Source organism: Phocoena sinus, chromosome 7 (assembly GCF_008692025.1).
Source record: "Phocoena sinus isolate mPhoSin1 chromosome 7, mPhoSin1.pri, whole genome shotgun sequence".
In the NCBI taxonomy this organism is placed as follows: Eukaryota; Metazoa; Chordata; class Mammalia; order Artiodactyla; family Phocoenidae; genus Phocoena; species Phocoena sinus.
The window spans coordinates 59,054,251-59,081,620 of NC_045769.1; the positions used below are offsets into that span (position 1 = coordinate 59,054,251).

At 44.2% G+C, this 27,370-nt stretch overlaps 2 pseudogenes; one reads left to right on the plus strand and one right to left on the minus strand.

Annotated features, from left to right (window-relative positions):
- Positions 1-835: 835 nt before the first annotated feature.
- On the minus strand, positions 836-17,443 carry LOC116756357 (annotated as a pseudogene).
- Positions 17,444-17,942: 499 nt separating this feature from the next.
- LOC116756358 lies at positions 17,943-26,755 on the plus strand (annotated as a pseudogene).
- Positions 26,756-27,370: the final 615 nt, after the last annotated feature.

Here is a 27,370-nt window from a genome sequence, read left to right on the forward strand (position 1 = left end):
CTGGGGGATGGGGATTATAGACCAAAAAATGGAAGCAGAAATTATTCAGAGCTCGAATCCCTAAGTTATTTTTTTTTTCTTTTCTGGTTGTCAGAACTGGGGTTTTATCAAATTGGAAATTGTATTAACAATCAAACAAATCAGATGGGGAGACGTTTCGAGGCTGAGGTGGGAGGTATTTGGTTTTGCTCCAATCACTGTGGACCACGATGCCATCGTGTTCACCCTGGGGGGAGGGGCGCGAGGCAGAGGAGCGCAGGCGGCTGCCTCTTTCCTCGCTGCCCGAGGTCTCTCCTCACACTCCAACAGTTGGGTCTTGCTTTGAAACCTGAGTTCCCTTGCTCCTAGCTTTCAACCCACCATTTTCAAAGTCATTTCTCCCACCGCTACTGCTCGAGTCTAGCCCTGCTCCAGTTCTTCAGCGGCCAAAGCCACTGCAGTCTCTCTCCTCCACCTGAGTGCTTCATCTCTTGCTCCCCCAAATCACCTGTCACTGTCTCTAGCTGCCAATCACTGTGACCCATGGTCTCCACTTCCGCCTGAGTTCTACCTCTGCCGTTGCTTTAATTCTCAACCACTACCGTCCAAGTCCTTCCCACCACCCCTGTCCAGGTCTGTGCTGACTGCTCCGTGAGGACACTTGCACTCTGCTGCTTGAGTTCTCCAATTGCTCCAGCCCACGGTCGGTCTCAGTGCTCTGCCTGATATCTCTTCTCCCCGTTCCCACCCGCTAGTGTACCCTGCCCCCGCTGCTGGACCGTCCAATCTATCCTTTCGACTCACGCCCTCACCCCCGCAGGGGCTGTCACTACTGCTGCTGCAGAAGCTAGGCTTGTCATCCTTTCTCAGACTCAGATGTTCCATGCTCGGAAGAGCCAGGCGAGGAGGGGGTGGGCAGGAGAAGGGCTGCCCCGGGGGGTGCACACGCGTACCTGGGGGCGGCAGTGCCCAAGCCTGCCCTCAGGAGAATCTCCCACCAGTCAGCTGCTTGGGTCTCCACTGCCGGGGGCAGGGGGCTCTGGCCTCAGGTGGGTTCTGGTTTGTTGAGGTCAGCTCAACCTCCTGGGAGCAGCTGGACCATCTCTGCATCTTCGAGGATGACGGAGTGTGGAGTGGGGCGTGGCCCTCAGAGTTTTCAGACCAGAGCTGCAGTTTCCAACCCTCCTCACTCTCCGCTTCTCTAAGTAGGTCCCAGGTACAAGGCAACTGAGGCATTTGGTTGGGGTGTGGTCAGGCCTGACTGAGGCAGAGCGTGGGCAGCTCCTCTGCGCACCAGGTGGGCACTGGAGCTGCGATGTGGCAGAGCAGGTGCGGCACGGTGTGGCCCCATCATGTGCACCCTGGTGCCTGCCACATATGACTTCTGCACCCTGGATGCCTCCCTAGCACGGCTGCCGGGTGCAGGGCTGTTTGGCCACAAGCCTAGGAGGAGATCCAGGAAGGGCTCATGCTGCTGAATCACCACCAAGTGCAGTGCCAGGTCCCCCTCCTCCGAGATGGAGCTGAAGACGAGGGGCACCCATGACAGCCCCCAGCTGCCCAGTGCCAGTTCTCCTGGGGGCACTGAGCCTGGACCCAGAGAGTCCAGGCCGCTGTCACACCATTCATCCACACCCTTAGCTTTCCCCAGGCATGCTACCTGCCTTGGCCCTGCTGTAAGTCTTCTTTTGGACTGGTGGTCTCACTGAGGAGGGTGCCTAGGGAAGTGGGGAGGACCAGTGTCTCAGTTTCCTAAGGCTGCCATAACAAACTGCCACAAACTGGGTGGCCTGAAACAACAGAAAGTATTCTCTTACCAGTTCTGGAGGCCTGCTATGGACTGAATTGTGTGTCCCTCCCGCAAATGCATATGTCGAAGCCCTAACCCCCAATGTGATATTTGAAGACGGGGCTTTGGGGAGTTCAGGTTTAGATGAGGTCATGAAAATGGGGCCCTCATAATGGGATTAGTACCCTTTTAAGGAGAGACACCAGAGCGCTTGCTGTCTGTCATTCTCTCTGCCATGTGAGGCCACAGTGAAAAGGAAGCAGTTGGCAAGCCAGGAGGAAGACCCTCACCAGAACCCAAACATGCCGGCACCCTGAGTTCAGACTTCCAATCTCCAGAACCGTGATAAAATTAATTTCTGTTGTTTAAGCCACCCAGTCTGTTGTGCCTTGTTATGACAGCCGGGGCTGACCAAGACAAGGCCAGAAGTCCAAAATCAAGGTGTGTGACAGGCTGGTTCCCTCTGGAGGCTCTGAGGGGGAATGGCCTCCACGCCTCACTCCTAGCTTGTAGCGGCTGCCGCAACCTGTGTCGTTCCTCGGCTTGTGGCAGCATAACTACAATCTCTGTGTCTGTCTTCAATAACCTTCCCCTCTGCCTGTGTTGCCTCCTTTTATGTCTCATAAAAACACCTGTCACTGGATTTAGGGTGGGCCTAAAAGATGATCTGATCACAAGATCCTCAACTCGGTTACATCTACAAAGTACCCCTATTTCTAAAGAATGTCACATTCACAGGTAAGCAGAGGTTAGGACCTTTTTGGACCCCTGTTCAACCCACTACAAGCACTAACCAAGAAGCCAGGTGGGAGAGAGTAGCCGTGAGCAAACGAGAGATCCTTCCAAGAAGCCCCAGAGGGAGCCAGGAGTGGAGAGAGCGTGCTGAGCTCAGCTCCTGCAATCTCTCAAACCAGACTCAGAATATCACCCCTGCACCCTCAGCCCACCACCCCTCCCCGACCCCAAACTGGAGAGAATTAAAAAGCAGCTGAGGGCTTCCCTGGTGGCGCAGTGGTTGAGAGTCCACCTGCCGATGCAGGGGACACGGGTTCGCGCCCCGGTCCGGGAAGATCCCACATGCCGCGGAGCGGCTGTGCCTGTGAGCCATGGCCGCTGAGCCTGCGCGTCCGGAGCCTGTGCTCCGCAACGGGAGAGGCCACAACGGTGAGAGGCCAGCGTACCGCAAAAAAAAAAAAAAAGCAGCTGAGCCAACTCATGGTTTCTTCCTCCCTCTGTGGCCGGAGGATATCCCAAGTGGTCATCTCAAATGCCCAGGGAGAGAGCTGAGCCTGTAACCTCCAGCCTCTCTCCACCCCCAAAGTGTCAAGCTGCCAGCACCTGGAGGAGCTTTATAAACACACAGGAAGCCCTGGGAAGAGGCCCTGCCAGAGGCCAGAGCCCTCAAGCAGGTCAGTGCCACCTACGGGGCCAGGAGCGCCAGGACTCCTCTGGCCAGGGCAGGCCTGGTGGCAGAGCCGCCTTCTGACGGCCTTTGGCAGCTCAGTCAGCAAGAGGCACAAGACCTGGTGCAGGGCAGGGAGGCCCGTTGGTGAAAGGAGGGAGGCTGCGGGCTTCAATGATAATCCTTTCCGTGGGCATGAAGCTTTACAGCCCACAAAACACTCTCACTTCTTCTATCCACTCAGTCCTCACCGTACCCTGTGGGTAGAGGTTGCCGTTATCATTGTTCGCATTGGACACGTGAGAAAACTGAGGCTCAGAGAGGAGAGTGTCAGAAGGGGTCTCAGCAAATAAAAAGCTGCTGAGCTGCTGCACAGCAATGGCAACCATCACAAAATGAAAAGGCCGCCTACTGAATGGAGAAAATGTGCAAATCGTGTGTCTGAAAAGCGGGTAACATCCCCAAAATATAAAGAGCTCATATAACTCAAGAGGCAAAAAACAATCTGATTTTTAAAATGGGCAGAGGACCTGAATAGAAATTATTCCAAAGAAGACATACTGATGGTCAACGGGAAAAGATGCTCAATCACTAATCATCAGGGAAATGCGAATCAAAACACAATGAGGCATCACCTCACACCTGTCAGAATGGCTATCGTCAAAAAGACAAGAAATAACAGGTATTAGAGAGAATGTGGAGAAAATGGCACCCTCCTACACTGTTGGTGGGAATGTAAATTGGCGCAGCCACTATGGAGAACAGTATTTTAAAAACTAAAAATAGAGTTGCCATACGATCAAGCAATCCCACTCTTGGGCATATATCCATAAAAAACTATAATTCAAAAAGATACATGTACCCCAATGTTCACAGCAGCACTATTTCCAATAGCCAAAACATGGAAGCAACCTGTGTCCATCGACAGATGAATGGATAAAGATATGGTATATATATAATAGAATATTACTCAGCCATAAAAAAGAATGAAATATTGCCATTTGCAGCAATCTGGATGGACCTAGAGATTATCATACTGAGAGAAGTAAGCCAGACAGAGAAAGACAAATACCATATGATATCACTTCTATGTGGAAGCTAAAAATGGATACAAATGAATTTATTTACAAAACAGAAACCAGACTCACAGGCATAGAAAACAAACTTATGGTTACCAAAGGGGAAAGGGGAGGGAGAGGGATAAATTGGGAGTATGGGACTAACAGATACAAACTACTATACTAAACTACTAGATATAAAATAGATAAATAAAATAAACAGTAAAAAGATTTACTGTATAGCACAGGGAACTATATTCAGTATCTTGTAGTAACCTATAATGGAAAAGAATCTAAAATATATATATATTTATATATACACACACACACACACACACACACATATATATATAACTGAATCACTTTGCTGTACACCTGAAACTAACACCATATTGTACATCAACTATACTTCAATTAAAGAAAAAAAGAGAAGAAATAACAAGTGCTAGAGAGAATGAGGAAAAAAGGGGCCCCTCGTGCACTGCTGGTGGGAATGTAAATTGACACAGTCACTATGGAAAACAGTATGGGGGATCCTCAAAAAATTAAAAATAGAACTAACCTATGATCCAGCAGTTCCACTTTTGGAATTTATGCAAATAAATCAAAAACACTAACTCAAAAAGATATATGCACCCCAACATTCACTGCAGCATTATTTACAATAGCCAAGATATGGAAACAACCTACATATCCATCAATGGTTGAATGAATAAAGAAAATATCACACAGGAGCTTCCCTGGTGGCGCAGTGGTTGAGAGTCTGCCTGCTAATGCAGGGGACACGGGTTTGTGCCCTGGTCTGGGAGGATCCCACATGCCACGGAGCAACTAGGCCCGTGAGCCACAACTACTGAGCCTGCGTGTCTGGAGCCTGTTCTCCGCAACAAGAGAGGCCGCGATAGTGAGAGGCCCGTGCACTGCGATGAAGAGTGGCCCCCGCTTGGCACAACTAGAGAAAGCCCTCGCACAGAAATGAAGACCCAACACAGCAAAAATAAATTAATTAATTAATAAACTCCTACCCCCAACATCTTTAAAAAAAAGAAGAAAAGAAAATATCACACACACAGAAGAATATTATTCAGCCATAAAAAGGAATGAAATCTTGCCATTTGAGATAACATGGATGGCCCTTGAGGGCATTCTGCTAAGTGAAATCAGTCAGACAGAGAAAGACAAATATTGAATGATTTCATTTATATATGGAATCTTAAAAATAATAATAATTTATAATAAAAACCCAAAACCAAGCTCATAGATTCAGAGAACAGATTGGTGGTTGCCAGAGATGAGGACTGGAGGGGAGGGGGACAAAATGGGTGAAGGGAGACAACACGTACAAACTTCCAGCTATAAAATAAATAAGTCAGGGATGCAATGTACAGCATGGTGACTATACTTAATGATACTATACTGCATTTTTTTTTTTTTTTTTTTTTTTCAGTACGCGGGCCTCTCACTGTTGCGGCCTCTCCCATTGCGGAGCACAGGCTCCGGATGCGCGGGCTCAGCGGCCATGGCTCACGGGCCTAGCTGCTCTGCAGCAGGCGGGATCCTCCCGGACCGGGGCACGAACCCGGGCAGACTCACAACCACTGCGCCACCAGGGAAGCTGATATTCTAATGCCCAATATGGTGGTATTAGGGAGTCAGGCCTTTGGGAGGTACTTAGTCATGAGGGCGGAGCTCCCATGAACGAGATTAAGAGGCCCTTGTTCAAGACGCAGCTTACTGGCCCTTTCCACCAGGTGAGGACACAGCGATAAGTCTGTAGTCAGCAACTCTAAAAAGGATCCTCACCAGAACCCAACCATGCTGGCACCCTGATCTGGGACTTCCAGCCTCCAGAACTGTGAGAAATAAATTTCTGTTGTTCACCCAGTCTATGGTATTCTGTTATAGCAGCCCAAACAAAGACTACTATCTTTGTCAATTTTCTGTAAATCTAAAATTATTCCCCTATAAATATTTTATTAAAAAGCAGAGCTGGGAAGGGAAGGGAGTAAAAAGGAAAAGCCAGAAACGGTACTTGACTTCTTTCAACTCAAGTTCAGGATCCTTTCCACATTCTTCTGCAGTTGCTATTGACAAGGATGTGAAGAAATTGAAACCCTTGTGCATTGTATTGAGAATGTAAAATGGTGCAGCCGCTACGGCAAACAGTTTGGTGGTCCCCCAAAAAGCAAATCAGAATTACCATATGATCCAGCAATTTTACTTGACGGTATAAACCCAAAGGAATTTAAAGCAGGAACTCGAACAGATACTTGTACAACAATGTTCAGGGCAGTGTTATCCACGATGGTCAAAAGGTGGAGACAAGCCAAGTGTCCATCAGTGGATGAATGGATAAACAAAATGTGATGCACGTATGCGATGGAATAGTATTCAGCCTTAAACAGGTATGAAATTCTGACACATGCTACAACAGAGATAAACCTTGAAAACATGATGCTAAGTGAAATAAGCCAGATACAAAAGGACAAATATTATATGATGGCACTTAAGCGAGATACCTAGAGTAGTCAAATTCATAGAGACAGAAAGTAGAATATGGTTACCAGGGGCTGGGGGAGGGGCAAGTTATTGCTTAATGGGGTACAGAATTTCAGTTTGGGATGATGAAAATGTTCTGGAAATAGAGAGTGGTGATGGTTGGACAACCTTGTGAACATACTTACGCTGCTGAATTGTATACTAAAAGATGCTTAAAATGATTAATTTTATGCTATGTGTATTTTACCACAATAAAAAGTATTGTTTTTTAAAATCACAAACTGGACCTTCCTCCCCACAGATACACCAGAAATACATCTACGCGTGGAACAACTCCTACAAAGCACCTACTGAACGCTGGCAGAAGACCTCAGACCTCCCAAAAGGCAAGAACCACCCCCCCCCCCCCCGCCACGTACCTGGTTAGGGCAAAAGAAAAAAATAAACAGAGACAAAAGGATAGGGACGGGTCCTGCACCAGCGGGAGGGAGCTGTGAAGGAGGAAAAGTGTCCACACACTAGGAAGCCCCTTCGCGGGAGGAGACTGCGGGCGGCGGAGTCGGGGAGCTTCGGGGCCGCGGAGGAGAGCACAGCAACAGGGGTGCGGAGGGCAAAGCGGAGAGATTCCAGCGCAGAGGATCGGGGCCGACTGGCACTCACCAGCTGAGAGGCTTGTCTGCTCACCCGCCAGGGCAGGCGGGGCTGGGAGCTGAGGCTCCGGCTTCAGTCGAGGCGCCAGAAGAGGACTGAGGTTGGCGGCGTGAACACAGCCTGCAGGGGGTTAGTGCACCACGGCTGGCCGAGAGAGTCCGGGGAAAAGTCTGGACCTGCCGAAGAGGCAAGAGACTTTTTCTTCCCTCTTTGTTTCCTGGTGCGCAAGGAGAGGGGATTAAGAACGCTGCTTAAGGGAGCTCCAGAGACGGGCGCGAGCCGCGGCTAAAAGTGCGGACCCCAGAGACAGACATGAGACGCTAAGGCCGCTGCTGCCGCCACCAAGAAGCCTGTGTGCGAACACAGGTCACTATCCACACACCCTTCCGGGGAGCCTGTGCAGCCTGCCAATGCCAGGGTCAGGCTAGCAACGTCATGCTGGTCTCTGTCGCCGCAGGCCTGGCCCGCACTCCGTGACCCTCCCTACCCCCGCCCTGAGTGAGCCAGGGCCTCCGAATCAGCGGCTCCTTTAACCCCGTCCTGTCTGAGCAAAGAACAGACGCCCTCCGGCGACCTACACGCACAGGCGGGGCCAAATCCAAAGCTGAGCCCCTGGGAGCTGTGAGAACAAAGAAGACAAAGGGAAATCTCTCCCAGCAGCCTTAGAAGCAGCGGATTAAAGCTCCACAGTCAACTTGATGTACCCTGCATCTGTGGAATACATGAATAGACAAAGAATCACCCCAAATTAAGGAGCGGTGTGGATGAAAGGCTCTTGGTGCTGCAGCCAGGAATTAGTGCTGTGCCTCTGAGGTGGGAGAGCCAAATTCAGGACACTGGTCCACAAGAGGCCTCCCAGCTGCACATAACATCAAACGGCGAAAATCTCCCAGAGATCTCCATCTCAACGCCAGCACCCAGCTTCACTCAACGACCAGCAAGCTATAGTGCTGGACATCCTATGCCAAACAACGAGAAAGACAGGAACACAACCCCACCCATTAGCAGAGAGGCTGCCCAAAATCATAATAAGTCCACAGACACCCCAAAACACACCACCAGACGTGGACCTGCCCACCAGAAAGACAAGATCCAGCCTCATCCACCAGAACACAGGCACTAGTCCCCTCCACCAGGAAGCTTACACAACCCACTGAACCAACCTTAGCCACTGGGGACAGACACAAAAAACAACAGGAACTACAAACCTTCAGCCTGCAAAAGGGAGACCCCAAACACATTAAGATAAGCAAAATGAAAAGACTGAAAAACACACAGCAGATGAAGGAGCAAGATAAAAACCCACCAGACCCAACAAATGAAGAGGAAATAGGCAGTCTACCTGAAAAAGAATTCAGAACAATGATAGTAAAGATGATCCAAAATCTTGGAAATAGAATAGACAAAATGCAAGAAACATTTAACAAGGACCTAGAAGAACTAAAGATGAAACAAACAATGACGAACAACACAATAAATGAAATGAAAAATACTCTAGATGGGATCAATAGCAGAATAACTGAGGCAGAAGAACAGATAAGTGACCTGGAAGATAAAATAGTGGAAATAACTACTGCAGAGCAGAATAAAGAAAAAAGAATGAAAAGAACTGAGGACAGTCTCAGAGACCTCTGGGACAACATTAAACGCACCAACATTCAAATTATAGGGGTTCCAGAAGAAGAAGAGAAAAAGAAAGGGACTGAGAAAATATTTGAAGAGATTATAGTTGAAAACTTCCCTAATATGGGAAAGGAAATAGTTAATCAAGTCCAGGAAACACAGAGAGTCCCATACAGGATAAATCCAAGGAGAAATACGCCAAGACACATATTAATCAAACTGTCAAAAATTAAATACAAAGAAAACATATTAAAAGCATCAAGGGAAAAACAACAAATAACACACAAGGGAATCCCCATAAGGTTAACAGCTGATCTTTCAGCAGAAACTCTGCAAGCCAGAAGGGACTGGCAGGACATATTGAAAGTGTTGAAAGAGAAAAACCTGCAACCAAGATTACTCTACCCAGCAAGGATCTCATTCAGATTTGATGGAGAAATTAAAATCTTTACAGACAAGCAAAAGCTGAGAGAGTTCAGTACCACCAAACCAGCTATACAACAACTGCTAAAGGAACTTCTCTAGGCAAGAAACACAAAAGGAAAAGACCTACAATAACGAACCCAAAACAATTAAGAAAATGGGAATGGGAACACACCTATCAATAATTACCTTAAATGTAAATGGACTAAATGCTCCCACCAAAAGACACAGATTGGCTGAATGGATACAAAAACAAGACGCATATATCTGCTGTCTACAAGAGACCCACTTCAGACCTAGAGACACATACAGACTGAAAGTAAGGGGATGGAAAAAGGTATTTCATGCAAATGGAAACCAAAAGAAAGCTGGAGTAGCAATTCTCATATCAGACAAAATAGACTTTAAAATAAAGACTATTAGAAGAGACAAAGAAGGACACTACATAATGACCAAGGGATCGATCCAAGAAGATATAACAATTGTAAATATTTATGCACCCAACATAGAAGCACCTCAATACATAAGGCAAATACTGACAGCCATAAAAGGGGAAATCGACAGTAACACATTCATAGTAGGGGACTTTAACACCCCACTTTCACCAGTGGACAGATCATCCAAAATGAAAATAAATAAGGAAACACAAGCTTTAAATGATACATTAAACAAGATGGACTTAATTGATATTTATAGGGCATTCCATCCAAAAACAACAGAATACACATTTTTCTCAAGTGCTCATGGAACATTCTCCAGGATAGATCATATCTTGGGTCACAAATCAAGCCTTGGTAAATTTAAGAAAATTGAAATTGTATCAAGTATCTTTTCCGACCACAACGCTATGAGACTAGATATCAATTACAGGAAAAGATCTGTAAAAAATACAAACACATGGAGGCTAAACAATACACTACTTAATAACGAAGTGATCACTGAAGAAATCAAAGAGGAAATAAAAAACTACCTAGAAACAAATGACAATGGAGACACGACAACTCAAAATCTATGGGATGCAGTAAAAGCAGTTCTAAAGGGAAGTTTATAGCAATACAATCCTACCTTAAGAAACAGGAAACATCTCGAATAAACAACCTAAACTTGCACCTAAAGCAATTAGAGAAAGAAGAACAAAAAAACCCCTAAGTTAGCAGAAGGAAAGAAATCATAAAAATCAGATCAGAAATAAATGAAAAAGAAATGAAGGAAACGATAGCAAAATTCAATAAAACTAAAAGCTGGTTCTTTGAAAGGATAAACAAAATTGATAAACCATTAGCCAGACTCATCAAGAAAAAAAGGGAGAAGACTCAAATCAATAGAATTAGAAATGAAAAAGGAGAAGTAACAACTGACACTGCAAAAATACAAAAGATCATGAGAGATTACTACAAGCAACTCTATGCCAATAAAATGGACAACCTGGAAGAAATGGACAAATTCTTAGAAAGGCACAACCTGCCAAGACTGAATCAGGAAGAAATAGAAAATATGAACAGACCAATCACAAGCACTGAAATTGAAACTGTGATTAAAAATCTTCCAACAAACAAGAGCCCAGGACCAGATGGCTTCACAGGGGAATTCTATCAAACATTTAGAGAAGAGCTAACACCTATCCTTCTCAAACTCTTCCAAAATATAGCAGAGGGAGGAACACTCCCCAACTCATTCTACGAGGCTACCATCACCCTGATACCAAAACCAGACAAGGATGTCACAAAGAAAGAAAACTACAGGCCAATATCTCTGATGAACATAGATGCAAAAATCCTCAACAAAATACTAGCAAACAGAATCCAACAGCACATTAAGAGGATCATACACCATGATCAAGTGGGGTTTACTCCAGGAATGCAAGGATTCTTCAATATACGCAAATCAATCAATGTGATACACCATATTAACAAACTGAAGGAGAAAAACCATATGATCATCTCAATAGATGCAGAGAAAGCTTTCGACAAAATTCAACACCCATTTATGATAAAAACCCTCCAGAAAGTAGGCATAGAGGGAACTTTCCTCAACATAATAAAGGCCATATATGACAAACCCACAGCCAACATCATCCTCAATGGTGAAAAACTGAAAGCATTTACACTAAGATCAGGAACAAGACAAGGTTGCCCACTCTCACCACTCTTTTATTCAACATAGTTTTGGAAGTTTTAGCCACAGCAATCAGAGAAGAAAAGGAAATAAAAGGAATCCAAATCGGAAAAGAAGAAGTAAAGCTGTCACTCTTTGCAGATGACATGATACTATACATAGAGAATCCTAAAGATGCTACCAGAAAACTACTAGAGCTAATCAATGAATTTGGTAAAGTAGCAGGATACAAAATTAATGCACGGAAATCTCTTGCATTCCTATACACTAAGGATGAAAAATCTGAAAGTGAAATCAAGAAAACACTCCCATTTACCATTGCAACAAAAAGAATAAAATATCTAGGAATAAACCTACCTAAGGAGACAAAAGACCTGTATGCAGAAAATTATAAGACACTGATGAAAGAAATTAAAGATGATACAAATAGATGGAGAGATATACCATGTTCTTGGATTGGAAGAATCAACATTGTGAAAATGACTGTACTACCCAAAGCAATCTACAGATTCAGTGCAATCCCTATCAAACTACCAATGGCATTTTTCACAGAACTAGAACAAAAAATTTCACAATTTGTATGGAAACACAAAAGACCCCGAATAGCCAAAGCAATCTTGAGAACGAAAAACGGAGCTGGAGGAATCAGGCTTCCTGACTTCAGACTATACTACAAAGCTACAGTAATCAAGACAGTATGGTACTGGCACAAAAACAGAAAGATAGAATGGAACAGGATAGAAAGCCCAGAGATAAACCCACGCACATATGGTCACCTTATCTTTGATAAAGGAGGCAGGAATGTACAGTGGAGAAAGGACAGCCTCTTCAATTAAGTGGTGTTGGGAAAACTGGACAGCTACATGTAAAAGTATGAGATTAGATCACTCCCTAACACCATACACAAAAATAAGCTCAAAATGGATTAAAGACCTAAATGTAAGGCCAGACACTATCAAACTCTTAGAGGAAAACATAGGCAGGACACTCTATGACATAAATCACAGCAAGGTCCTTTTTGACCCACCTCCTAGAGAAATGGAAATAAAAACGAAAGTAAACAAATGGGACCTAATGAAACTTAAAAGCTTTTGCGCAGCAAAGGAAACCATAAAGAAGACCAAAAGACAACCCTCAGAATGGGAGAAAATATTTGCAAATGAAGCAACTGACAAAGGATTAATCTCCAAAATTTATAAGCAGCTCATGCAGCTTAATAACAAAAACACAAACAACCCAATCCAAAAATGGGCAGAAGACCTAAACAGACATTTCTCCAAAGAAGATATACAGAGTGCCAACAAACACATGAAAGAATGCTCAACATCACTAATCATTAGAGAAATGCAAATCAAAACTACAATGAGATGTCATCTCACACCAGTCAGAATGGCCATCATCAAAAAATCTAGAAACAATAAATGCTGGAGAGGGTGTAGAGAAAAGGGAACCCTCTTACACTGTTGGTGGGAATGTAAATTGATACAGCCACTGTGGAGAACAGTATGGAGGTTCCTTAAAAAACTACAAATAGAACTACCATATGACCCAGCAATCCCACTACTGGGCATATACCCTGAGAAAACCATAATTCAAAAAGAGTCATGTACCAAAATGTTCATTGCAGCTCTATTTACAATAGCCCAGAGATGGAAACAACCTAAGTGTCCATCATCGGATGAATGGATAAAGAAGATGTGGCACATATATACAGTGGAATATTACTCAGCCATAAAAAGAAACGAAATTGAGCTATTTGTAATGAGTTGGATGGACCTAGAGTCTGTCATACAGAGTGAAGTAAGTCAGAAAGAGAGAGACAAATACCGTATGCTCACACATATATATGGAATTTAAGAAAAAAAAATGTCATGAAAAACCTAGGGGTGAAACAGGAATAAAGACACAGACTTACTAGAGAATGGACTTGAGGCTATGGGGAGGGGGAAGGGTAAACAGTGACAAAGCGAGAGAGAGGCATGGACATATATACACTACCAAACGTAAGGTAGATAGGTAGTGGGAAGCAGCCACATAGCACAGGGAGATCAGCTCGGTGCTTTGTGACCGCCTGGAGGGGTGGGATAGGGAGGGTGGGAGGGAGGGAGACGCAAGCGGGAAGAGATATGGGAACATATGTATATGTATAACTGATTCATTTTGTTGTGAAGCTGAAACTAACACACCATTGTAAAGCAATTATACTCCAATAAAGATGTTAAAATGAAAAAAAAAATCACAAACTGCTCCTTTCTTATCTTTGAAAATAGTCCCTTGAGTGAGGGTTGGGTGAAAGTGAGGCCCAGATAGAGAGACTGCTTTCCTCTTGGGGGAGAGGAATCCTATCCTTAAGGGGCCTGGCTCCCTCCTCCAACCAGGCCCCAACATATCTTCCCTCAGGAAGTCACTTGGAAAGGTAGAGCAGAGAAATTGTCCCACTTTACATTTAAAACCACTTTGGGGCAAGTGGCCCACCCACCAGCCAGGGAGCTCACAGGAGCAGAGTGAGGAGGGGTCTCCTGTCTCTTCCCAGCCCTGGGTACCTCTTCCCCAAGCCTTTCTTGTCCTTCTATCAGCTGGGAAAGGCCCTGTTAAGGTACTTTGCAAGAGTATACGTTTTAGCCAGAAAAACAAACCTCTTCAACAATCTTTTTTTTTTTTTTAACATCAACTGAACGTAGTGTTTCTAAGTCTGTGTTTCCATTCACCTTTCTATAGCCCTTTGCTATATATCACTTATCACTTTATTTTCTTGTATACCTGTCTGATGTCAACTCCTAGCTTGGAATCTTCCCGAAAGGCAAAGATTGCATTTTATTTCTGTTTATATTCTCAGATATTACTCAGGTAGGCGCTCAAAAATAAAAAGTACTGAATAAATGACGAAAGAAGCAAATGGGTGGTGAGTCAAGCAAATTAAATTGTGTTTAGATCCTCCTGTTCTCTCATTGACATCCTACTTTGGTGTCATTGGTCCAAACAAACGCCTACGGCTTCAGCTGTATCAGCTGAATGTCTCATATGTCGTATTTGTTAACATGATCACTATAAGAGGCTTTCAACCTGAGAATATGCATAATTCTAGGAAAAGCAGGTCAGGGAGCACTTCTTACACATCTAGGATGCCTACTCCCACTGTGACTCACATGCACAAATCTCCCCCTTTTATAAAGACCCCTCTAAAGGCCTTTGCCTCCAGAAAACCTTCCCTACTGCTGGCTGCTCCTTTTGATTTTCCTTATCCCACATATTGGGCCTGATGACCTCCTGTGATGTTTGCTTCACTAGTTACTCTATAGATGTAAATCATCTGTCCTCAACAAGACTGTCCCTACCTGAAGAAAGCAGCTGGGTTCCTGCTACCCATATTTCCTATGGGACCTTGGGCAAGCTACATAACCCTTCTGAGTCTCAGTGTAAGAAATGTGGAGAGTGAGGTCCTCCAGAACGCTGGGGAAGGTGTCGATGACACTGCAGATGCTTCTTAAACAATACCCTCCAGAGCAAAGATTATGTCTTAAAGTGCTTTATATCCTCCACCGAGCCCAGGAGAAGGTTGAGTACCGATTATGTGTCCATAAATATTTGTTGAATTGAATTTTTCTCCATTACATTTTTGTAATTGAGATATAATTCACATACCATAAAATTCACTATTTGAAAGTACACAATTCGGTGGTTTTTAGTATACAAGGCTATGCAACAATCACCACTATATAATTCCAGAACATTTTCATCACTCCATCTCCATTACATTTTTTAAAGCTTTATTTGGCTTTTAATGAACAACGTACACTTTGACTACATCTCAGTCAATATAATTATTCTATTTTATAATCACTAATAGTATTTACTGTATGTCAGACACTGTTCTGCACATTTTATAAAGAATAAGCCCTATGTGGGAAGATTCATATCAGCATCGGCATCATCCCATGTTACCGAATAAGAAACTGAGACACGGAAAGGACAGGACTCTTACTCAAGAACATACAGCTAGAAGCAGCTGAGCTGTAATTTGAACCCAAGATGCCAGAGTCCATGCTCCTCACCACCCCTGTTACCTCCTTTTTTTTTTTTTTTTTTTTTTGCGGTACGCAGGCCTCTCACTGTTGTGGCCTCTCCCGCTGCGGAGCACAGGCTCCAGACGCGCAGGCTCAGCGGCCATGGCTCACGGGCCCAGCCGCTCCGCGGCATGTGGGATCTTCCCGGGCCGGGGCACGAACCCGTGTCCCCTGCATCAGCAGGCAGACTCGCAACCACTGTGCCACCAGGGAAGCCCCCTACCTCTTGACTGAAGCATTAAGATTTAACAACCAATCAACCAGAAATAAGCAAACACATAACCCTTAAGTATTAAGAGCCCATTTTCTTCCTCCTTATCAGTCACCCTAGGTTGTGATTTTTTTTCTAAACGTGAATGAAGAGCCCACCACTGGCCCTGGGCTAGGCTTTGTAAGTGACACAAAAATCAAGAAGCCCTGGTCCTTGCCCTTTAAGAGTGAAGAGCATGGAACAACAGTACAGGTAGAAGGTGATGTACAAACACAGGCATTCAGACATGGGAGAGTGTGGCCATTGGTGACGGCAGAAATCTGGGACTTACAGTTCCAAAAAGAATCATAAATAATGAAATAGTTCTGGGAAGACCAGAGGGATTGTTTTCTTTCTTTAAGATGAAATTCAGATTTCTTTACATAGGTTGAATTTGCTCATGAATTGGGCAAATATTCTTTCACTTTAAACTCTTTCTATTATTTCATTCGCAGGTGGCTAAAAACACATTGCTCTCCTTTTACCTTAATAATGCTACCTCCCACATTTAAATTTTCTATACACTGTCATTTATAGGGGCTGTTTTTAGATAGCAGCACACACTTTGACAGAAACAATGTCACTGAAAAATAGTATGTAGATTTGATTTGGGGAATTCAAGTGTTTTTTTTAAATGTACAGTACTAGGAAGCTTGCTATTGGAAAAATTCTGTAAAGAATCCGTTAGTAAATTAAGAAGTCCTTTGAAATCATATACACAATTACTTGCTAATTTTCCCCCAAACTCTGATTACTATAAATATCAGGTGTTCTTATTCAAGACACACCTGAATTTTGGCTACTTCCTAATCTACACTTTGTAGCTCCTTGCAAAAGAAATTGCACATCCTAAGTTCAAAGGTCTGGACTCAACTAACATCTCTCCTAGACTTTGATCCTCGTGAAACCTTGGGCACGTAGAAGTGACTATTATCTCAGATTTGTTGCCCACATATGAGGTCCTAAAGCATTTGTATAAGCAAAGCTCCCATTACTGGGAAACCCTGGATTATTTAGGGCTCTGAAGAACAGTCCGCTTGGTCTAAGATATTTGTTTATAAACCTTTTAAAATATATCTTATATATTTTAAAATATTTTTTAATATTTTTCCTACTAATCATGTAACAGGAGAAATTCTTTTCAGAAAATAGTGCACCATCGATAATAACTTTATTGTATTGATAGGAAATTTGGGGTTGGTGGGCTATTTGGGGGGAGGGTAGTTAAGTGACACAATATATTACACTGTAAGTTGAGAAAAATGGGCAAACCTAGAGAAATACTACTATTTTAGTTAAGTAAGCTGGGCAGCAGCTCCCTCTTGTGCTGAAAAGTAAGTACTGCAGCCACTGAATTGAAATGGGAGAAAGCATCCCTGAGTAGATACACATAAAACTTGCTTAAACTAAGAGCTTTCCCCAAATGCTCTAAGCCCAAGAAAAACATAGTGTTTAGTAACTCTTTATTTAAACTAGCACATATATCACCAGTAATACTTATTTAATGAATCCTTCAAACATTTATTGAGCACTCACCGGGTACAGGGATCTAGGGACACTCGGGCGATTACACAGTTGCAACTCCCACATTGCTCACATAGTTTGGTCCATCTAGATGTCACCTTTCTCATAATGCTTTTGCTGGTCCCCTGTCAACTGTGACCTCTGCCTCCTCTGAACTGTTCCCCTTTTCCCCACCCCACTCCCCCGAGACTGAGTCATCTCATGCCTTTCCCCCACTGTCCTCCCTTTACCACAGTTGGTCATTTTCTCATCACCCTACTGGGTTGTAACCTCGTGGAAGGCAGAAGTCACATCTGATCCACTCCTAGTTTTCCCACAGCCCCTCATTCCATGTCTGTCCAGTTAGGATTCAAATGTATATTTGTTCAATTTCACAAAATTAGGAAGCAACGGGGCTAATTAAATTTAGAATCCGGTGGAGAATGTATTTCACCGGCTTTGTACACGTAACTCTCAAACACGGCAACATTTTGCTGCCAAAATGCATGTTGAATTTCTCATCAGCTTCCGTGGTATAATAAGGACACCAGTGGAAGGTTAGATTTATTCTACCCTAGAATCCATGATGTCGGAAAGAGTCTGCTCCGTCACCTCCCTGCCTGTCATGAAAGGATGCTGCAGTGCAGAGGTGTGTCTGTGAGTGCCACGTCGGGTACCTGAACGTGAATGCTTGCTCTGGTCCAGCCACCTGGGGCGCCAAGGTCCTAACTCAGTGCTTCCCAGACTTCTGAATTTCAAGTGTAAGCGTAAAATATTTTAAAGAAATTGTTTTCAGGGACTGACACGAGTCTGCTAACATCTTATATTGCTAACTATGAACAGTTTTAAAATCATCATTCATTATGACCTTCATTTTATGGGAAAAAAAGAACTTCTAACACCAAAAATTAGGAAGAGCATAATCTCAGAATAAAGAAGTTTTTTTATGTTGAATACATTTAACTCTAGTTCTGGACCGCACATGGGAATCCAAATACTGGAGAGAGAAAGCGGAGGGCAGATGTGAGGGAACACACCTGACACCCATCCTCTGCCCACGTTTCTCCTAACTGGCTTCATAGTTTCTTTTCATTGGATAATCCTCTCTCCATAATCCCCAGGATAATCCCCAGGATAAGCCACATCCCTGGGGAACAGGAGCTAAAGTGGAAACTAGCTGATGCTGAAGCCCGAGTGAGGGGATTGTCAAATGAAAAACTCTGAATCCGATAGAGGAGCAAGGCAGGCGGAAGGTGGGAGCCAGGTGATTGCCTTCAGCGCCACCCTCCACTTCTCTCCAATGTCTTGGTCTCAGTGTGTGGTTTGGTTGGCTGGATTGTAGGGGAGCATGCAGACGGCCTCGTGTGGGTTATGGGGGGGAAGGGGAAGGAGAGAAGGAATTGACCCCAACTGCTGGGAGCAAACTTCTATCCTGACCGCGAGGTCAATAGCCGAGTAAGAGCCTGCAGCTGTCTTGTGCTCTGCTTTCTAGAAAGGCTTTTCAAATAGCCTCTTCTACTGCGTCACCTCCATATGACCAAGCCGTCTGATCTCAGGAAGGGACTGGTGGAGGAATTCTTTCCCTCCCACTCCAGGACTCAGATTAGAAAGGGGAAAGGCTCTCAGTTGCTCCTCTCACAACCAGAAAAAGGGGATGCCTCTGTGTGTGTGTGTTTGTGTGTGTGCAGGGGCTTAACCCAGACTGAATGTCTGTGGGCAGTAGTGAGAAAGAAACCTATAGCTTGCATCCCTCGCATCACTCCTTAAATTGCCTTAAATATACCACCCCCTCCCAAAGAGGGGGAGCCCATCAGTGAAGGGCCAAAGGGGCTGATGGCCCACCGAGACAACGCCCCAGCCAAGAGGACAGTCTTCCCAGGGCTCTTCTGCAAAAATGACAGCCTCGGTGCTCACATTAGTCCTGGCTCTGCAGAGTCCAGGGGGAGCCCCGCCACCAACAAGCAGGTGTCCCTCTGAGTCAGACAGGACCACTGCGGAGCCCTGGCCTTGCTGGTGGACACGTCTTCCCAGACCCACTCCTGCCCACAGCACAGCCCCAGGACTGATTCTCACATGCGCCTGCAGCACTCAGTGTGTAAGTGACCATGGTTCATCTCCCTCCTTCTCTTACTGTCTTTTCTCACACCAACAGGAGAGACAAAGCTCTCAAATCACCTTTAAGGTAAAAAAGAGAGCAAATGAAGAAAAAGCCCTGCTAATCTTCTCCTCTGCACATTCTGGGTAAATAACATACCGAAAATGTCATGGTTGAAATAGACAACACCTGAAACTTTACACCAGTTACCAGTAACCATCCTCCTGCCTTCAGGGCATTGGAAGTACAACTCATCACCTCACACTGAGCTTTCCAAACTCCTCTTTATCTTTTCCCCAAAGAGCTCATTCTGTCCTTAATCTCTTAAAGCTCCAGGCCCTGAAAGGGTCTAGCGTTGTCTCCATTTGTTCCTCAGGAAATCTTGGTCATCTTCCCTCCAGTTTCTCTGGATCTTCCATCACCTTCCACCATTCCCCTCACCCTCATTTGGTTTCTCTTCCCCCTTCTCCTAAAGCCAGCTCCAAAATAACCCCAGTGACTGCTGGGAGAAAAGAACCAATGCAAGTTTGTTTCTAAGAGGCAATCCCTCTTCATGGCATTGGCTGTAACAGAGTTTTACTTCTATAACTTAAGTCCCTGTGACCTGAGGCTCTTAAACAAGAGTTGCCAGATAAGGTACAGTATAACCAGTTAAATTTGAATTTCAGATAAACAATAACTAATTTTTTATTATAAGTACGTTCCAGGCAATATTTCAGACCCTGTGTTATGATGTGATTTCTTTCATGTCATGATTCCTACTCATCTGGTGTGAAACTCATAGGATTTAAGCTGTGTTAAGTAATTCAAGATGGAATTGCAGTGGCCAACACGAACTTCCATATTAGTTGTTTTGGAACATCCAGTATAGGACTGTGGTGTCTTCCTGTGATAAATTGTTTCTTTAGATAAGGAAATTGTTTGGTAATGTCCTTGGAAAAACTTCACTGGAACAGGAGGAGCAACTGACAGAGACAAGAACCCCTGGGGCACAGTCTCATTTGCTTCTGACAGACTCCTTAACATGGGACCACTGAGTCCAGTGACTTGAAGGCTCTCCGCTGGAGAACCCAGCTCCACACTGCTGAGACCTGATCCAGGGACACCGGAGGCCATGTCAGAGCAGAGGGTGACTTCCTTTTTTTTTTTTTTTTGCGGTATGCGGGCTTCTCACTCTTGTGGCCTCTCCCATTGCGGAGCACAGGCTCCAGACGTGCAGGCTCAGCAGCCATGGCTCACGGGCCCAGCCGCTCCGCGGCATGTGGGATCTTCCCGGACCGGGGCACGAACCCGCGTCCCCTGCATCGGCAGACGGACTCTCAACCACTGCGCCACCAGGGAAGCCCCCAGAGGGTGACTTTCTATTCACGCTTGTCGCAAGACCTGTTGCTGGACCAGAGACCACTGCCTGTGTTAGACGCCTCCTTCCCAAACTTCTCCTGGGACTGGTTTATTACCCACCCTGTTTTCCTCCCTACTTTGACTAACCTGTGTTTCATGCTAATTGTGTGCGATAATCCCAGTGATTCATGAATTGAATCTTGGCTACATTTACTTTATCACTAACCCCGTAATTCTCACCTTACTGCTGGGCCCTGTGACACAACCTTTCTTCGCTAATCTGGCAATCCTGTCTTAAGTAGATGTAACAGTAGAAATGACCTACCACTCACTGAGCACCTAGCATGTGCCCTTTAATTAAGGAGACCACATGTGCCACTTTGTCGGGGACAGTGCCGCTAGGCGGGCTCCTGTGGAGATTACTAATAACGCCCCGTTCACGCTCTCAAGTGTTTCCCTTTGGATCCTTATAAAGTATGTTCCATTTTCATTCCCATGACAATGCTACACAAGGACGTTTTATTACCTTCATTTTGCAGACAAAATTGATTTTCAGGAGAAAGAAATAATTAGCCTAACGTCATGCAGGAAGCAAGGAAGTAGCAGTGCCAGGATTATAGCCCAGCCTGCCCACTCAAGGCCCTTCTCTGGGCAGACGCAGCCCCTCTTGGGAGGGAGGCCGTGGAGCTGGTGAAGAAGTCCCAACTTCCACAGGGCTTACTCCCTTAGTCCCTTCTGGACTTGGAATCAAAACTGTGCCCACCTACAGAAGATCTAAGTAGACATTTCTCCAAAGAATACATACAGATGGCCAACAGGTACATGAAAAGGTGCTCAACATCACTAATCATTAGAGAAGTGCAAATCAAAACCACAATGAGGCATCACTTCACACTAGTCAGAATGGCCATCATCAAAAAGACGACAAATCATAAATGCTGGAGAGGGTGTGGGAAACGGGAACCCTCCTACACTGTTGGTGGGAATGTAATTTGACACAGCCACTATGGAGAACAGTATGAAGGTTCCTTAAAAAACTAAAAATAGAGCTACCATATTATCCAGCAATCCCACTCCTCAGCATATATCGGAAAAAAACTAATTTGGAAAGATACATGCACCCCAATGTTCATAGCAGCACTATTTACAACAGCCAAGACATGGAAGCAACCTAAGTGTCCATCGACAGATGAATGGATAAAGAAGATGTGGTATGTGTGTGTGTGTGTATATATATATACACACACACACAAAACCCCTTTTACAATCTCAGACAGGGTCTGTGGGTCACCTTTCTTCGTAGAAAGCCACAGGCTTTCTTCGTAGCCACAGGCTCCCACAGGATTACATTGGAATCCACCTTTCTTATTGTTTCCTACGCCAACTAAAATTCCACTTCACATCCAACCACCACTTCGGCTTCGAAGCTGCTGCTTGATACTGACATTTTGTAGATGTCGTATGACTATTTCTTCATGAATCTATTTATTGATGAGGCTCATAGGCCTTTTAGTATTAATTAGTACAACTGACTTCCAATCAGTTTGTTTCGGTACACCCCGTAAAAGAACAATAAACCTAATACTGACCGTATTAACAAACACAATACTAGCCTCACTACTCGTACTTATTGCCTTCTGACTTCAACTAAACATCTACACAGAAAAAACAAGCCCCTATGAATGAGGATTTGACCCTATAGGATCTGCCCACCTACCCTTTTCTATAAAATTCTTCCTAGTAGCAATCACCTTCCTTCTCTTCGACCTAGAAATTGCCCTCCTACTACCCCTCCCCTGAGCAACCCAAACAACCTAGAAACAATACTTGTCAAAACCCTGTTTCTAATTTCAGTACTAGCAACCAGCCTGGCCTACGAGTGGACTCAAAAGGGCTTGGAGTGGGCTGAACATGGTATTTAGTTTAAAATAAAACACGTGATTTCGACTCATTAGATTGTGATTAAACTCATAACTACCAAGTGTCTCCAGTACATATAAACATTATAATAACCTTCACCATATCCCTTATAGGTTTACTAATATACCGATCCCATCTAATATCCTCACTACTTTGCTTACAAGGTATAATATTATCACTGTTTATCCTAGCAGCCCTAACAATCTCTTTTTTTAATTTATTTTTCATTAATTAATTAATTATTTATTTTTAGCTGTGTTGGGTCTTCGTTTCTGTGTGAGGGCTTTCCCCAGTTGCGGCACGTGTGGGCCACTCTTCATCGCGGTGCGTGGGCCTCTCACTGTCACAGCCTCTCCCGTTGCAGAGCATAGGCTCCAGACGCGCAGGCTCAGTAGTTGAGCCTGTAGCCTCAGTAGGCCTCACGGGCCTAGCCGCTCCGCGGCATGTGGGATCTTCCCGGACCAGGGCTTGAACCCGTGTCCCCTGCATTGGCAGGCAGAATTCTTAACCACTGTGCCACCAGGGAAGCCCCCGTAACAATTTTAAACTCGCACTTCCCCTTAGCCAGCATAATACCAGTCATCCTACTGGTATTCGCAGCCTGCGAAGCAGCTCTCACATTAGCCCTATTAGTAATAGTATCGAACACACATGGGACCGATTACGTACGAAACCTCAACCTTCTCCCATGCTAAAAACTTATCATCCCCACAATCATACTAATACCCCCGACCTGGCTATCAAAAAACAACACGATCTGAATCAACTCCACAACCCACAGCCTATTAATTAGCTTCACAAGCCTACTTCTTCTTAATCAACGACAATAGCCTCAATGATTCACTAACATTCTTCTCCGACTCCCTTTCCACACCACCAGTAACCCTAACAGTATGACTCCTCCCCCTAATGTTAATGGCTAGCCGATCCCACCTACTCAAGGAACCACTAATCCGAAAAAAACTTTACCTCCCAATACTAATCACGTTGCAGACACTTCTAACCATAACATTTACGCCACAGAACTCATCCTATTTTACATTGTATTTGAAGCCATACTACTCCTCACCCTTATTATCCTTACCTGCTGAGGTAACCAAACAGAACGACTTAATGCAGGACTCTACTTTCTATTCTATACACTAACTGGATCACTTCCACTACTAGTGGCATTAACATATTTACAAAACATTGTAGGCTCCTTAAATTTCCTGTTACTTCAACATTGAACCCGACCACTACCCGTCTCCTGGTCTGATGTCTTTATGTGATTAGCCTGCATGATAGCATTTATAGTAAAAATGACCCTCTACAGCCTCCACCTTTGACTACCCAAAGCACACGTAGAAGCCCCTATCACAGGCTCCATAGTCCTTGCAGCCATACTACTAAAGCTCGGGGGTTATGGCCTGCTGCAAATCACATCAGTACTTAACCCTCTCACAAAATATATAGCATACTCTTTCCTTACGCTTTCCTTATGAGGAATAATCATAACTAGCTCTATCTGCCTGCATCACACAGACCTAATATTGCTCATCGCCTACTCCTCAGTCAGCTACATAGCACTCGTTATCGCAGCTATCCTTATTCAAACCCCTTGAAGTTATAGAGGGGCTACCGCCCTAATGATTGCTCTTGGCCTCACATCATCTGTTATTTTGCCTAGCAAACTCAAATTACGAGCGAATTCATAGTCGCACCATAATCTTGGCCCGAGGCCTGCAAATTCTTCTCCCACTGGTAGCCACTTGATGATGGCTAGCAAGCCTAACATCCTCGCCCTACCCCCTACCGTTCACCTAATCGGAGAACCGTTCAGTCATGTCAGCTTTCTCGTGATCCGATCTCACTATTATCCTAATAGGAACCAATATTGTAATTACAAGCCTGTACTCCACGTATATACTAATCATAACACAACGAGGCAAACATACACACCATGTCAATAACATTCTACCCTTCTTCACGTGAGAACATGCTCTTACAACCCTACATACCTTTCCACTTCTACTCCTACCACTAAACCCCAAGGTCATCTTGGGCCCCTGTACTGTAGATATAGTTTAAAAAACACACTAGATTGTGAATCTAGCAACAGAAGACTAAGACTTCTTATTTACCGAAAAAGTATTGCAAGAACTGCTAATTCATGTCCCCATACCTAATAGTATGGTTTTTTCAAACTCTTAAAGGACAGTAGTTATCTATTGGTCTTAGGAACCAAAGAATTGGTGCAACTCCAAATAAAATAAACCTATTCTCTTCTTTTGCCCTCATTACATTACTAATACTAATTATTCCAATCATGATAACTAGCACGAACTTCTACAAAAATAACAAATACCCATGATATGTAAAAAATACTGTCTCCTGTGCTTTCATTACTAGTCTAATCCCAACAATAATCTTCCTTCACACAGGCCAAGAAATATTCATCTCAAACTGACAGTGAATTACCATCCAAACTCTCAAACTAATACTTAGCTTCAAAATAGACGATTTCTCAATCATAGCCGCACCAGTAGCATTGTTCATCACATGGTCTATTATAGAATTCTCAATGTGATACATACACTCCGACCCTTGTATCAACCAATTCTTCAAATACTTACTCCTCTTCCTTATCAGTGTACTAATCTTTGTTACAGCCAACAACCTCTTCCAACTTTTTATTGGATGAGAAGGAGTAGGAATCATATCTTTCCTGCTTACCGGATGATGGCTCAGGCGAGCAGACGCAAACACAGCTGCTCTTCAAGCAATTTTATATAACCTCATGGGAGATGGCGGATTCATCATATCAGTGGCATGATTTTTATCTAACACAAACGCATGAGACCTACAACAAATGTTCATGCTCAGCCAAAACTCTTTAAACTTACCCCTCACGGGACTCGTACTAGCCGCAGCCGGAAAATCAGCCCAATTTGGACTTCATCCCTGACTCCCTTCAGCAATAGAAGGTCCTACCCCAGTCTCGGCCCTACTCCACTCAAGCACAATGGTTGTAGCAGGAGTTTTCCTACTTATCCGATTGCACCCTTTACTAGAAAACAACAAACTCATTCAAACAATAATGTTCTGCCTAGGAGCCCTTATCACCCACTTTACAGCTATCTGCTCCCTCACCCAAAACGATATCAAAAAAATTACCGCCTTCTCTACCTCCAGCCAACTACGTTTAATTATAGTAACGACTGGCCTCAACCAACCTCATCTAGCATTTTTACACATTTGCACACACACTTTCTTTAAAGTCGTGTTGTTCCTATGCTCTGGGTCTATCATTCACAACCTAGACAACGAGCAGGACGGTCGAAAAGTAGGAGCGTTATTCGAGACCTTACCCTTCACTGCAACGGCCCTTATCATTGGATGCCTAGCACTAACAGGAATACCTTTTCTCACCGGATTTTACTCTAAAGACCTGATTATCGAAACCGCCACTACGTCTTATACCAACACCTGAGCCCTATTAGTAACTCTAACCGCTACCTCCCTCACAGCCATCTATAACACTCACATTATCTTCTTTGCACTACTAGGACAGCCGCGCTTCTCTCTTTCAGAGACAACCCCTCTTAATCAACTCCATCAAGAGCCTGTTTATTGGTAGTATTTTTGCTGGCTTCCTCATCTCCAACAGCATTCCTCCAACAACCATCCCCCTAATAACCAAGCCCCTACATTTAAAATTGACTGCCCTTGTAGTAACAACCTTGGGCTTTGTACTAGCATTCGAAATCAACCTTAACACACAAAACTTAAAATATATACACCCGTCAGACTCCTCCAAGTTCTCCTCTCTCTTAGGATACTTCCCCACCATCATACATCACCTACCTCCTCATCTAAATCTATTAATAAGCCAAAAATTAGCAACCTCCTTACTAGACTTAATCTGACTAGAAACCATCCTACCAAAGAATACAGCCTTCATTCAACTAAAATCTTCCACATTAGTCTCAAGTCAAAAAGGCCTTATCAGTCTCTACTTTTTATCATTCCTCAGCATACTCCTATTGAATTACCCCGAGTAATCTCCATAATAACCACAACGCCAATAAATAAGGACCAACCCGTAACAACCACCAACCAAGTACCATAACTATATAACGCCACAATTCCCATAGCCTCTGCACTGAAAAACCCAGAATCACCAGTAACGTAAATAACTCAATCTCCACATCCTCATCCTTCAAAATATAAAGCACCATTAAAAACTCTACTACCAGCCCTAAACGAAATGCTCCCAGTACAACCTTATTAGAAACCCAAACCGCAGGGCACTGTTCGGTGGCCATAGCCGTTGCATAACCAAACACAACCAATATTCCCCCTAAATAAATCAGAAACACCATTAAACCTAGAAATGAACCACCAAAATTTAACACACCCAACACCACCACCCACAATCAACCCTAGACCCCCATAAATAGGAGAAGGCTTCGAAGAAACCCCGCAAAACTAATCACAAAAATAATGCTTAAAATAAATACATGTCATCATTATTCTCACATGGACTTCACCCATGACCAATGACATGAAAAACCATCATTACCATTCCACTACAAGAACACCAATGACCAACACCCGAAAAACCCACCCGCTCATAAAAATTCTCAACCACACATTCATTGACCTCCCCACCCCAT